We start from the raw sequence: 11,346 nt of genomic DNA, 5'->3' as shown, positions 1-11,346 counted from the left end.
TATCTTCCGTCCATCTTTGAACCCTAAATTTTGAGAAATTGATTAAGTTTTCTAGATTAATGAAGGAATAAATCCTCCATATCAAGACTGGATTGAGCATCTGTTAATAAAGTTCGTAAGTTATTTTGCATATTTTTCCCACTTCTATGTACTAAGTTAATTTTTTTATTCATTTGAATTAATTGACTTAATGAAACATGTATGGGTCATATCTATCATTGACTTTGAATCTTTCTGATCAGATCTTACATGTTAAAATTATTTCTACTCAGGTAATTCAAAATACGTGTCTGTTTCATAAAATCAAAGGTCTATGCATGGGATTATTGATTTAACTTTTATCTACTAAATTTACTTGATTACTTGCAATTATATTTTATTTTTCCATTCAATTCTTTATTTATGTATTGGCAGGTAAGACTCATTGTAATATAGTTTGTGACTAAAAATATTATGCGTGAAGTTTTTAAGGACTTTCGATTTCAATTGGCTTATTCTTGTCATCAAAGTTGTTAGTCTTTCTCCTACAAGACTTTACTATACATTTTCTGGAAACCATAATTTAATTTTAGTTTTCGTGGCTTTTGGTATTCCACATTTCGTTTACGAAAATAGGAAGTTAAACTGACATGTTATTAATCTTTGTTAATGTTATGAATTGTGAGTGGATAAATAGGAAATAATCTGTTAAATGGGCTTTATATTGCTATCGGTAGTTTTGCATTAGATGGTTATATTGGCTTGTCATGTTTTAGTTACTCCGAGACTTCACTTTAGGTGGCTTGACTACATCTATTGGTTAGTGATATAAATTTAAGGGGAAATTTCACTTTCCCCCTTGTACTTTGGTTCGGTGTCACTTTACCCCCTTCTACTCTCGATTGCATCGATTTGCCCCCTATACTTGAAAAACTGTCTCTCGCTATTAGTTGTCACACATTTGACATTAACACCGTTTGATCTAAGCTCTGAAATTACAAAATCGCCACCCCCAAATTTAAATAATTATGAATAAACGAAAAAACAAAAAATAAAATAATAAAAATTCAAGACAACGAGAAAATATAGTCCACGACGCCTGTCACAATTTTTTTTAATAATTATTTAAACTAGGAGGGTGGTTTTTTTATTTATTTTCAGACTTAGATCAAATGGTGTAAGGTCAAAGGTCTGAAAACTAACGGCGAGGGCCACATTGAGACAATTTTTCAAGTACCGAAGGGCAAATCGATGCAATTGAGAGCATAAGGGGTAAAGTCATATTCAGCCAAAGTATAAGGGGGGAAAGTGAAATTTACCCTAAATTTTATGCACTGGACTGATGGTTTTATGTTGTCTAACGGTAGAGAAACATAACTTGGAATTAAAAGTTATTTCTCATGTAATTTATTTCTATAAACTTGTTTCCTTGATTTTTATTTTGATGGCGAAAATTTTAATGCCTCTTGTTCGTTTTATCTTCTATATTATTTGAATTTTTAATGAATTTATTTGTTCATGAACTTCTTATATTTTTCAATTCATATTTTTTCCCTCTAAATGTTAGGGTCCAATGGCTATAGATAGTTTCCTTTTTAAGTTAGTAAGTTTTGTGTTTACTCCAAATTAAAAATCATGAGTTAAGCTTTAGACTCTGGTTGAATCATCCATCTCCTTCATGCAGGCAATACCTCACACCTTATGTAAAACACTTGTAATCGATGTCGTGCTCTCATAATTTTTTTTAAAGTTATTAGATATTAAATTCCTTTAACACAACTCTGAACTTGGCAAGCATGCTGTTTTCTATAATTTCTTCGATCTGGTTCCCGTTACCATTTAGGTGAGTTTCAGGGAGATATTATTATAGAAAATCTACGAGCCATTCAAAGGGATACTGGAGTGAATTATGCCCGTATACTTTATATGCTTTATCACTGTTATTATTGGAGATATTAGTATTAAATGATACACTTCACTAATAACTTAAGCTTTTGGTTGAGGTAGTCATTCAACATGGTATCAGAGTTAGACCAACTGAAAGGTCATGAGTTCGAATCCCACCGCCACCCATTTCAAATATTTCAAGTGCAAGGCTTCAAATGTAATTCGCTTGAACTTTAGGGGGCGAATTGGAGATATTAGTATTAAATAATAATAGCTTAAGTTTTTAGTTGAGGTGGTCATTCAACAATTATATTTGTTTTTTTCTTTTGTTTTTTTTTCCCTTTATAGAAAGTCGATGTGATCCGTCAAAACTACAAGATAAGATGTTGGATGTACACCATATTTCTTAGACATAGCAGGTAGGGGAGGTACAACCATACAGATGAAGTCAACAACAAATGGATTCTCCATGGTGTAGTCACATGATGATGAAACTCATAGCTGAAGGACAAAATGAAGCCACCCAAAATGCATAAGCAAAAATTTCAGCTCAATCTTGTATTCTCGAATGCTTTTACTCAATAGTTATTTTATAGGAAGCTAAATGAAGAAATGGTTGTACATGTAGTCCGTTCTTTGTTTTGATATTTCATGGCATACCAATGGCCGAAGACAAACTGTTTTAGTTTCATTAATATATTTCATTGTTTTATTTAGAATTGTAGAAGATTTTACTGTATAAAGGTCAAGATTATGCTCTTGCTATGCTCTTTTAGAATGCATTCAAATAGAAAATCAACTTCGTGCTCTAGAAGAAATTTGAACTTTTGGATAATAATTTTCATGGAATGCTCAAGTTTAAATGTTTTATTGGCCATAATTTTTATCTCTATGATACACTATTTTTGCTCAATATAGTTTGACTGATTGTTGGATAGTGTGGCCACTTGATTCCATTCTTTATTTTTTTTAGGTTTTGCATTTAGAAGCTAGACATTTTACGAAACATGCAAGATATATCTTTCAATCTTTGTACCATATAAAAGATATCATTGTATGCAAACTTATGGACAATATCTAAAGTTCTTCCATGAATTATTTATTCTTTATAATTAGACTTAGTTTTACTTTGTGAAATCATTATGTCATTACTTCATGATGATGGCCTGGTACATAGTCTGTCAAACTCAAAATGCCCTGAGGTATGTTATTAAAATATGCAAGTCTCTTTTTTGTTTGTCTCTTCTTCTATGTTTCGAATTTATCTAAATTCTCTAAATCTTAAACGATCGAGACTATTATAGAGCTACTCCAGACTTGCGTTCATGTGGAGTGATACTTTTTGTAAAGGTTGCACGAACCTAACCTTCTCTTTATACTACTGTGAAGCATATAGACCAATTAAATTTGTGTAGAGTATGTGTTGGGAAAATTGGTTAAAAATTGAGACATGAACAATTTTTATCAATGTTATTGTATGGACTAATTGATTATATAAATCAATGTTTGGATTAGATTAATATAAAACCAATTTTGTGGTGAATGAAAAATTACTAGTCCAAAATATAAGGAAAGTGGGATTTTGAGCTATCCCACATTGGAAAAGTAGAGAAGTACTGAGCTGTATATATATCTAAATGTTGGGACAAAGGGTCACGCCCTTTGGGCATTCAACTTTGTTTGGGAGAAATGCCTATATGTTATGTGTTTCGAATCGTGCCCACACGCGCGCGCCGCCATCCGACCGGCTCGCTCGTTCGTACGTATTGGATTTGGGCTTGGGCTTGGGCCCAAATCACTACATTTTTTTTGGGCCAAAAAAAAACATTAGGTCATGGGCGTCAACTCGCCTCGGCAAATATTCTTTACTAGCAGATTAATTATTCCAACAGTATGTTGGAACATAATTTACATTCATGCTCATTGCTAGCTGGAAATTATGTTAATGCACCTAGCTCCTGATTTTTTTGTTTATTTTTCTGATGTATGTTTCATCGTTCAATAAGGAAAAAAAAATGTAATTGGTTAAAGAGCGGGTAATCCACAATAAACAGAATCTGTTGCATAAGGATTAGATGTGCCATGAGGGACATTGCAATTGGATGATGCATTTTGGTTATCAGGAAAACATTTGCTGTCCCACCACGAGTTATATGAGTTGTATTAGTTTTTAATGATTTTACATAAACATCATTAACTAAACAAAATCTCGTAATTGACTGCAAATTTGCTATTCAATCTCGAAAAATATGTTTTCCTAGGATTCACCTGAATCTCCAATACAAAGAAGATAAAGATAAGTTTGATTTGATGTAGTTTACATTTCTCCAATATTTACAGAAGTAGCAATATATTTTTAATCTAAAACTAATTGACTCATATTTTATGAAAGGCATCTTGCAATCTAATGTATACATAAAAATTAGGGTAAATAGCATGAATCCACCTGAACTTTTTAAGTTTTTGCGGATCACCACATGAAAATTTTTTTTTTGCACGAGTTCATCTGTACTCAATTAATTGTGTCACTTTGCCCTCTTGTGCCCGTTTCCAGGTCAAAATGACCGGTTATGAACGCATGTGCGTTGCACGTGCTAAATCCAAGGCTATTTTTGTCTTTTCCAATTAAAAATCCCTAATTCCTTTAATTTTCTCTCCATTTCTCTCTTATCTCCATTATTTTCCCTCTTTAATTAGCTAGAAATGGTGTTATTTTCTTAATGTGAAGATGGGCGATTGTTTAGGATGAAGCAGTCGCTAGAAAAATGGTGAAGTTCATCGAAGTTAGCACAATCTGAGTGTCGAAAGAGGCGCAAAACAGAGCAGCCACCGTTCTTGAAATCATTTCCCTTAGCTGCTGCAAAAGTGATGACAACAAACTCGAGAATTTCTTCGAATACATCCATAATCCAATGGCCGAAAGGTGGAAGAAACTCAGAGAAGCTATCAAGAACAACAAACTCTTTCACGTCGCCAAATTTCTGAACCTGCACTGCAATTTCGCCAAAGACTACACCAAAACATATCCCGGTAATTACTTACACGTATACATATATATTTTGCTCGTATTTATTAAAAAAATACCGATGCTTATACGATTTTTTTGACAGCTTTTGCGTGGATGAAATGCAACGAGAGCGAACTTTGACTGGTCATTTGCTGTAGGTTCTGTAAAAAATCTTGATTCCATTGCTGTTAATTGATGCATCCCCATCTCCGTTCTGATAAGCTCCCACGTTTAAACAACGGCATTGTGGGTTGGGATTTGGGATTGTAGAGAGAGAGAAAGAGGGGAACTAAGGAAGATGAAACTCGAAAGGGACGACTTTTACAAGTGTTCTTTTTTCCGGCAACGTAATTTGAAATGCTCGAAAATGCAAATATTTTGCGAATGAGGGAATTCATTTCTTTCTTATAGAAGAAGAAAACTAATGGAGATAAGAGAAAAATGGAGAGAAAATTAAAGGAATTAGGGATTTTAAATGGAAAAGACAAAAATAGCCTTGGATTTCACATGTGCAGCGCACATGGTTTCATAACCGGTCATTTTGACCTGAAAACGGGCAAAAGAGGGCAAAGTGTCGCAATTAATTGAGTACAGGTGAACTCGTGCAAAAAAAAATTGTTCAGGAGGTGATCCGCAAAAACTTAAAAAGTTCAGGTGGTTTAATGCTATTTACCCTAAAAATTATTTTCACCGTATAATAATATTACGACACGTGCAACGCACGTGCACCTTGCTAGTACCATAAAAAAGTTGAAACTTGGAATTAGGTTGGGCCAAATGAATGTAACATTAATATAGAAATAGTTAATATACTAGAATATTTAGTGTAGCATAATTAAAATACTGGGAAAAAGAAAACCATGAATAGCATATATAATAAAAATAAGGGGCTATATGCCAAACACCCTTCATTGGGATTTTAATTCTTGATAAATCCTTTATTTATAAATGATATTTGAGTTAAATCCAATGGGCCTGGAAAATCATTTATGCCCCCACTAATTATTAATTAGTATAATTATTTAATTTTAATAAAATTATACTCATAATCTACACCCAAATCTTCTCCAAAAGTTATTCCCCTCATCACGCCAATTCAGTTTTTTTTTTCCTTTTCTTTTTTATTTTGTTTAATAGTTTTCTTTATTTCTATTTAAAAGAAATTTTTTTTAATTATTTTATCTTTTTTATTTTTATTTTATTTTCGGTTTTTTATTTTAAATTATTTTTTTTCTTATTTATATTTTTCATGTTTTTTATTTTAATTTAAAAAAATAGTGTGATTTTTATTTTCGTTTTTTCATGGTTTTTCTTTTTTCTTAATTTCAATTTTTTTTAATGGTTTTTTTTTTCTTTCCATTTTTTTAAATAAAAACCACTCTATATAAAAATGAAAACCACTCTGTATAAACAACTACATAAACATGAAAACCACTCTGTATAACAACTATATAACATGAAAACCACTTTGTATAACAACTATGTAAACTTGAAAACCACTCTGTATAACAACTATGTCAACATAAACACCACTTTGTATATACACTTTGTATATACAGTTATATACAAATATGTACAAAAGTTATTGAAAACCACTATAATTTTTTTTAAAACTATTATAAATTTATCAAAAACAAAGCCTGACATTATGAAAACCACTCCGTATAAACCGCTATATAAACATGAAAACCACTATGTATAAAAAAACTATATAAACATGAAAACCACATTATATACACAACTATATAAACATCGAAAATCACTATGAATTCTAACAAGAAAACATAAAAAAATCTGCGAAAAAGAAGCTATAAAACCACTATAAAGGACATCATCTTCTCTCCAATGAACCCTAGAGCATAGTCCGTGTAATCATCTTCTCGTTATTTGAAACGTAAACTACTATTTGAAAAAATCATCATCTTCTTCCTCCCATCAGCAATTTCGTCAAAAAAATCATCAAGATAAAAAACATTACCAAAATTAAAAGAAAAAAAATCAGCCGGTAAAAAAATATTAAAAAAAAATATTTCCCACCGGAGGAAAATGCAACAAAAATTTGCCGAGTTTTAATAAAATTCATAATGTTTTTTTATTGTATAACTATTAACTACACAATCAATTGTATGAGATTACCTCAGATGTAAGTATTCGTTGGCTTCATATTTGAAAAAATTAGATCTGACGAGACGGTGATGCGGTGGCGATGGATTAAAAAGAAACGGCGTGCAGAGGAAAAGTTTGTGAGTACCAGCGGTTTGTTGCCGAATAATTCCTCAGATCTCGCATGAGGGAGAGAGAGACTAGGAGCGGCGTATATTTGAGAGAAACAAAAATTAAACAAAATTAGGGTAATACCGGCGTATATTTGTGAGTACCAGCGGTCAGGGGCGTGCGTACCCATGCTTGTGGCTGGGGTGGCCCCTGCCCCCCCAAGAATTTTTTTTTAAGCTGTTTTTGTTTTTTTTTTTTGGTTATTTATGTATTTGTTAATGCATTTTCGCCCCCCCAAACTTTTATTTTTTTACACTTTAGTCCCCAAAAACAAAAAAAAAAAAATATCTCTTAAACTACCCCTATATTTCAGCCCCCCCAAGAAACCCCCCCTGGGTCCGCCCCTGCCAGCGGTATATTTGTAGTAATACCGCCGATGATTCTTCAAAGCATGTTTGGGAGAAACAAAAATTAAACAGTAGGTTTTTTTTTTCAGATAACAGTGCCCAAACCAAAAAACTGAAAATCAGAACGAATTTGTGGTAAATACCAAAAAAAAACAGAACGAGGAAAAAGATTGTAAGAAAAAAAACCTCCGTGGTGGTGGTGGCGGTGGTGGTGCTACCATTTGCGCTGATTGTGCTGGTATCTGAGAAAACGCAACCCCTTGGGCCGAACATTCTGCTTCTCTGATGTCTTTCCTCTTCACTCTCTGTTCTTCCTGTGATTTTTATTTTTTATTTTTGAGTAAGACGGGGTGATTATTGTACGCGATAAAATTAGGGTTGAATAAATAATTAAAGGGTATAATGGTGAAACTTAACTTTTTTTAATTAATAAAAGATGTTTTGGATTTATCTTAAAATTGAGAATTTTTTTTGGACTTAATGTAACTAGACTTGTCTAATGGGGGACTTTTGTGAAATACCATAGTATAATTTTTAATGTTTGAATAAAGTAGTAATAAAAAGGGTGTTTCTACTGTGAGATCCCAAGAACACAACTTATATGAGATACCCTCTTCAAATTGCGACACGTGTCCCAGCAAAAAAACCTATTTTTTCCTCATTTATGTATTGTCGCAAATACCCTTTGTACAATTATTATTATAAAAAAATCGGCAATTATAAATCAATTATATCATTATTCGTAAAAAACATTAAAACACCCATCTAAAATTGCATCAACCTGAATTTGAACTTGTGACCATCTAAAAACATACAAGAATACTTACCATTAAGACACATCACATAATTGACAATAAACTAACAATACGGATATATATATCACAAAGCTACAATTTATAATGGTTATAAAACTTATATAAATAATGTTAAATAAATTATTAATTCTCATATAATTATTATTATATATTAAAAATATCCCATACTAACAAATCTTTATATAATATAATTTAAAAATCTAAGGAAATGCTGATCAACTCGTGTAATTTAAAAATGAATTTCGAAAGAATTTGAAGTTTGAATTGAATCGTAAATTGTAAGATTCAATTAAATCGTAATATTTGAATCAATTAAACTCATGTGTTTTCAATTCAAAAACAATATTCAAAGATTTGATCGATTAAGCTCAACTCATTTCAATTCGTAGACAATATTCAAATATTTGAATCGGTTAAACTCAATAATTTACAATAGCGTATTAATCAAACTATGCATAGTTAAATTTTAGTATCTTTTTTTTTTTTATTGAATTTTATCATAAAAACTAATAAAATTTAATTCGTAAAAATCGAAAGATTTAATCGGTTCATGGTTAGATTAAATTTTACGATTTACGATTTAATTCTTACGATTTTACGAATTAAATTATTATTTCTTTGTTAAAATTGAATTAAAAGGATAGTAGACTTTAATTATAAATAGTTAACTCGATTAATACGTTCTTGTCAGTGGTTGAACTTAATCGATTAAATTTTTTGAATAATATTTACAAATTAAAAGGATTTGCGCTTAATTGATTCAAATCATACGCTTTAATTAATCTTATGATTCGATTCTTACTTATTTTAGGAATTATTTTTTGATTTTTTTATGATAATATTGAATTAAAAATATATTACACATTAATTAATAATAGTTAATTTGATTAAGACGTTCTTGTCAATAGTTGAGCGCGCTAATTAATCGATTCAAATATTTGAATAATGTTTACGAATTGAAAGGACTTGAGCTTAATTGATTCAAATATTACGCTTTGATAAAATATTACGATTTACGATTAGGTTCTTACATGTGTTAGGAATTAAATTTATTATTTTTTATGACAAAATTAAATTAAAAAGATATTAGACATTACTTATAAATAGTTAAATCAATTATGTAACACGTTATGTCAAAATAGTTAAGAACTTGTGCTCATATTGGATGGTTGGATGTGGTTCGGAACAGTGACATCTCTGAAAATTTTCAAAAATATTTGCCAAAAAGTGGAGTTCGTCTTGTAAATAGCACAAGTGCTCATTTGTCTGTCCAATTCCATTTTCTGGGTTCAACCTTCGATGTCTTTCAGTATCCTCCAACTCTTGTTGAATGTAATCGGCTCTGAATTGATGCTGGCAAATAGAGAGGTCATAAAACGAGGCCATCAATGTATACAAAAAAAAATAATAAATAATAAATAAATTAAAGAAAAAAAGATGTAAAGAAAGGATAGTTGGTAACGATAAGTAAGTTCAAGATAACTAATTCCCCGGCAACGGCGCCAAAAACTTGATACGCGTAAAACCTACGTATGAAAAACCGCAAGTGTTCAGTATCGCGTTTTATAGAATAGTGAATTCCAGACATCGATCCACAGGGAATTAAGTTCCTAAATTTACCAAGTACCGTAGTTATAGTGTCCTAAACTTTATCTAGACGATCATGAATGGATGGGAGAAATGAAACTAAAAAGAAATAATAATTAAAAACAACGGTCCACCAGTACAAGCGAGAAATTCCGACATGATGGCTTCTAGGGTAAAATCCACCAGTGTACTATCGATAAAGATCTACAAATCCGAATCTAATGTCAATTATATATTCGCTAACCCATACACTAAAATGCCCTAACCCCCTTCTCCAGTGTAGTTAGAGTCTACCCACAGGTCCGACGTCTCCGTTCAGAACCTGATATTAAGAGAGCACTTAGGTCAAGTCCTTGAGGGCTACCCGAGGTGCATCACGTCTCCGTTTCCACAACCCGAGCTATATTATCCTACAATCAAACGAGAAATCCTCTCTCGAGTTCATTCCCATTTACAATCAATTCAACTGTTGGCCAAACAATCGAAAGCATTTAATACAGGAAAACATAAATAGAATCAAAGAACGACAAATAGATCACATATCTGGAAATCAAAATCAATATATACAAGGTTTCATTTCCCTAAAAGAAAATTCTCAGTTCATTACAAACATAGCATCAAAATGAAGAACACGATACATCATAAAGTAAACGTTAAGAAAAGCTTATGAAAAACCCGAGTCGAAACCCTCGTCGAAGCTTCACGCGTAGAACTGGCAAAAACCGAAGAAAAATTGAAGAAGTCAATAGATTGTCCAGCCGTTGAAAAATGAAAAAGAGACTTCTATTTATAGAAAGAAATCAAAGAAAATATATGGTCTCGATTTCTGTGCCCAGATCGCGATCTGGACTTCTTGGGTTGTAATCTGGCAGCCTTGGAAACTGCGCACCATCTTCCCAGATCGCGATCCAGGAGGTGTTGATCGCGATCTGGCCTAATTTTTCGCTGCTACTGGAATTTGCCACCAGATCGCGATCCGGTGGTGCTGGATCGCGATCTGGCCTCTGCATCAACTTCAAACAATGTTTTGACCATTTTTTTGCCCGAATTTGACAAATATGCATTTCACAAAAGTTGTAGCCCTTGAAGTTGGCTTTCTAGATCCATGTGAATCAGCTCAATTAGAGGTTGTGTGCGAGAGTTATGCTTAAAATACCAAAAACTGTCACAACCCGCTAGAATGCACTTTTGCACTTGATTGGTTTGAGTCTCGGCTTCGCTTCCAAAATCGTCTCGAATCGGCGAAAAATAGCTTCTCTTTACATAAAATAGAAACAAAACAAGAAATGCAAAATATGTACAAATAAAGCCGAAATCTCGGACGAACGAAGACCAAAACTCGAAGGTTCGATAAGTAATAATCGTGCAAAACGAACACTTATCACCAGGCTCGTCAGGTTGTGGGTAGCTGAAGGTTTTATTAGACATTGTAGTCATAAAAGCTTAGAAG

The 11,346-nt window shown here is 32.2% G+C and overlaps 1 long non-coding RNA gene across 1 annotated transcript; it reads left to right on the top strand.

The window, feature by feature from the left end:
• Window positions 1-4,615: 4,615 nt before the first annotated feature.
• LOC148771053 (uncharacterized) lies at window positions 4,616-5,152 on the top strand. The gene is made up of 2 exons (XR_016031020.1): window positions 4,616-4,896; window positions 4,977-5,152. It is a non-coding gene; the product is annotated as an uncharacterized LOC148771053 (long non-coding RNA).
• The last annotated feature ends 6,194 nt before the right edge of the window (window positions 5,153-11,346 follow it).

This window comes from Erythranthe guttata, chromosome 4 (genome assembly GCF_056151865.1).
Source record: "Erythranthe guttata isolate IM_541 chromosome 4, IM_541, whole genome shotgun sequence".
NCBI classification, from domain to species: Eukaryota; Viridiplantae; Streptophyta; class Magnoliopsida; order Lamiales; family Phrymaceae; genus Erythranthe; species Erythranthe guttata.
The sequence above is the reverse complement of the archived record's forward strand: the minus strand, read 5'-3'. Positions and strand labels throughout refer to the sequence as shown.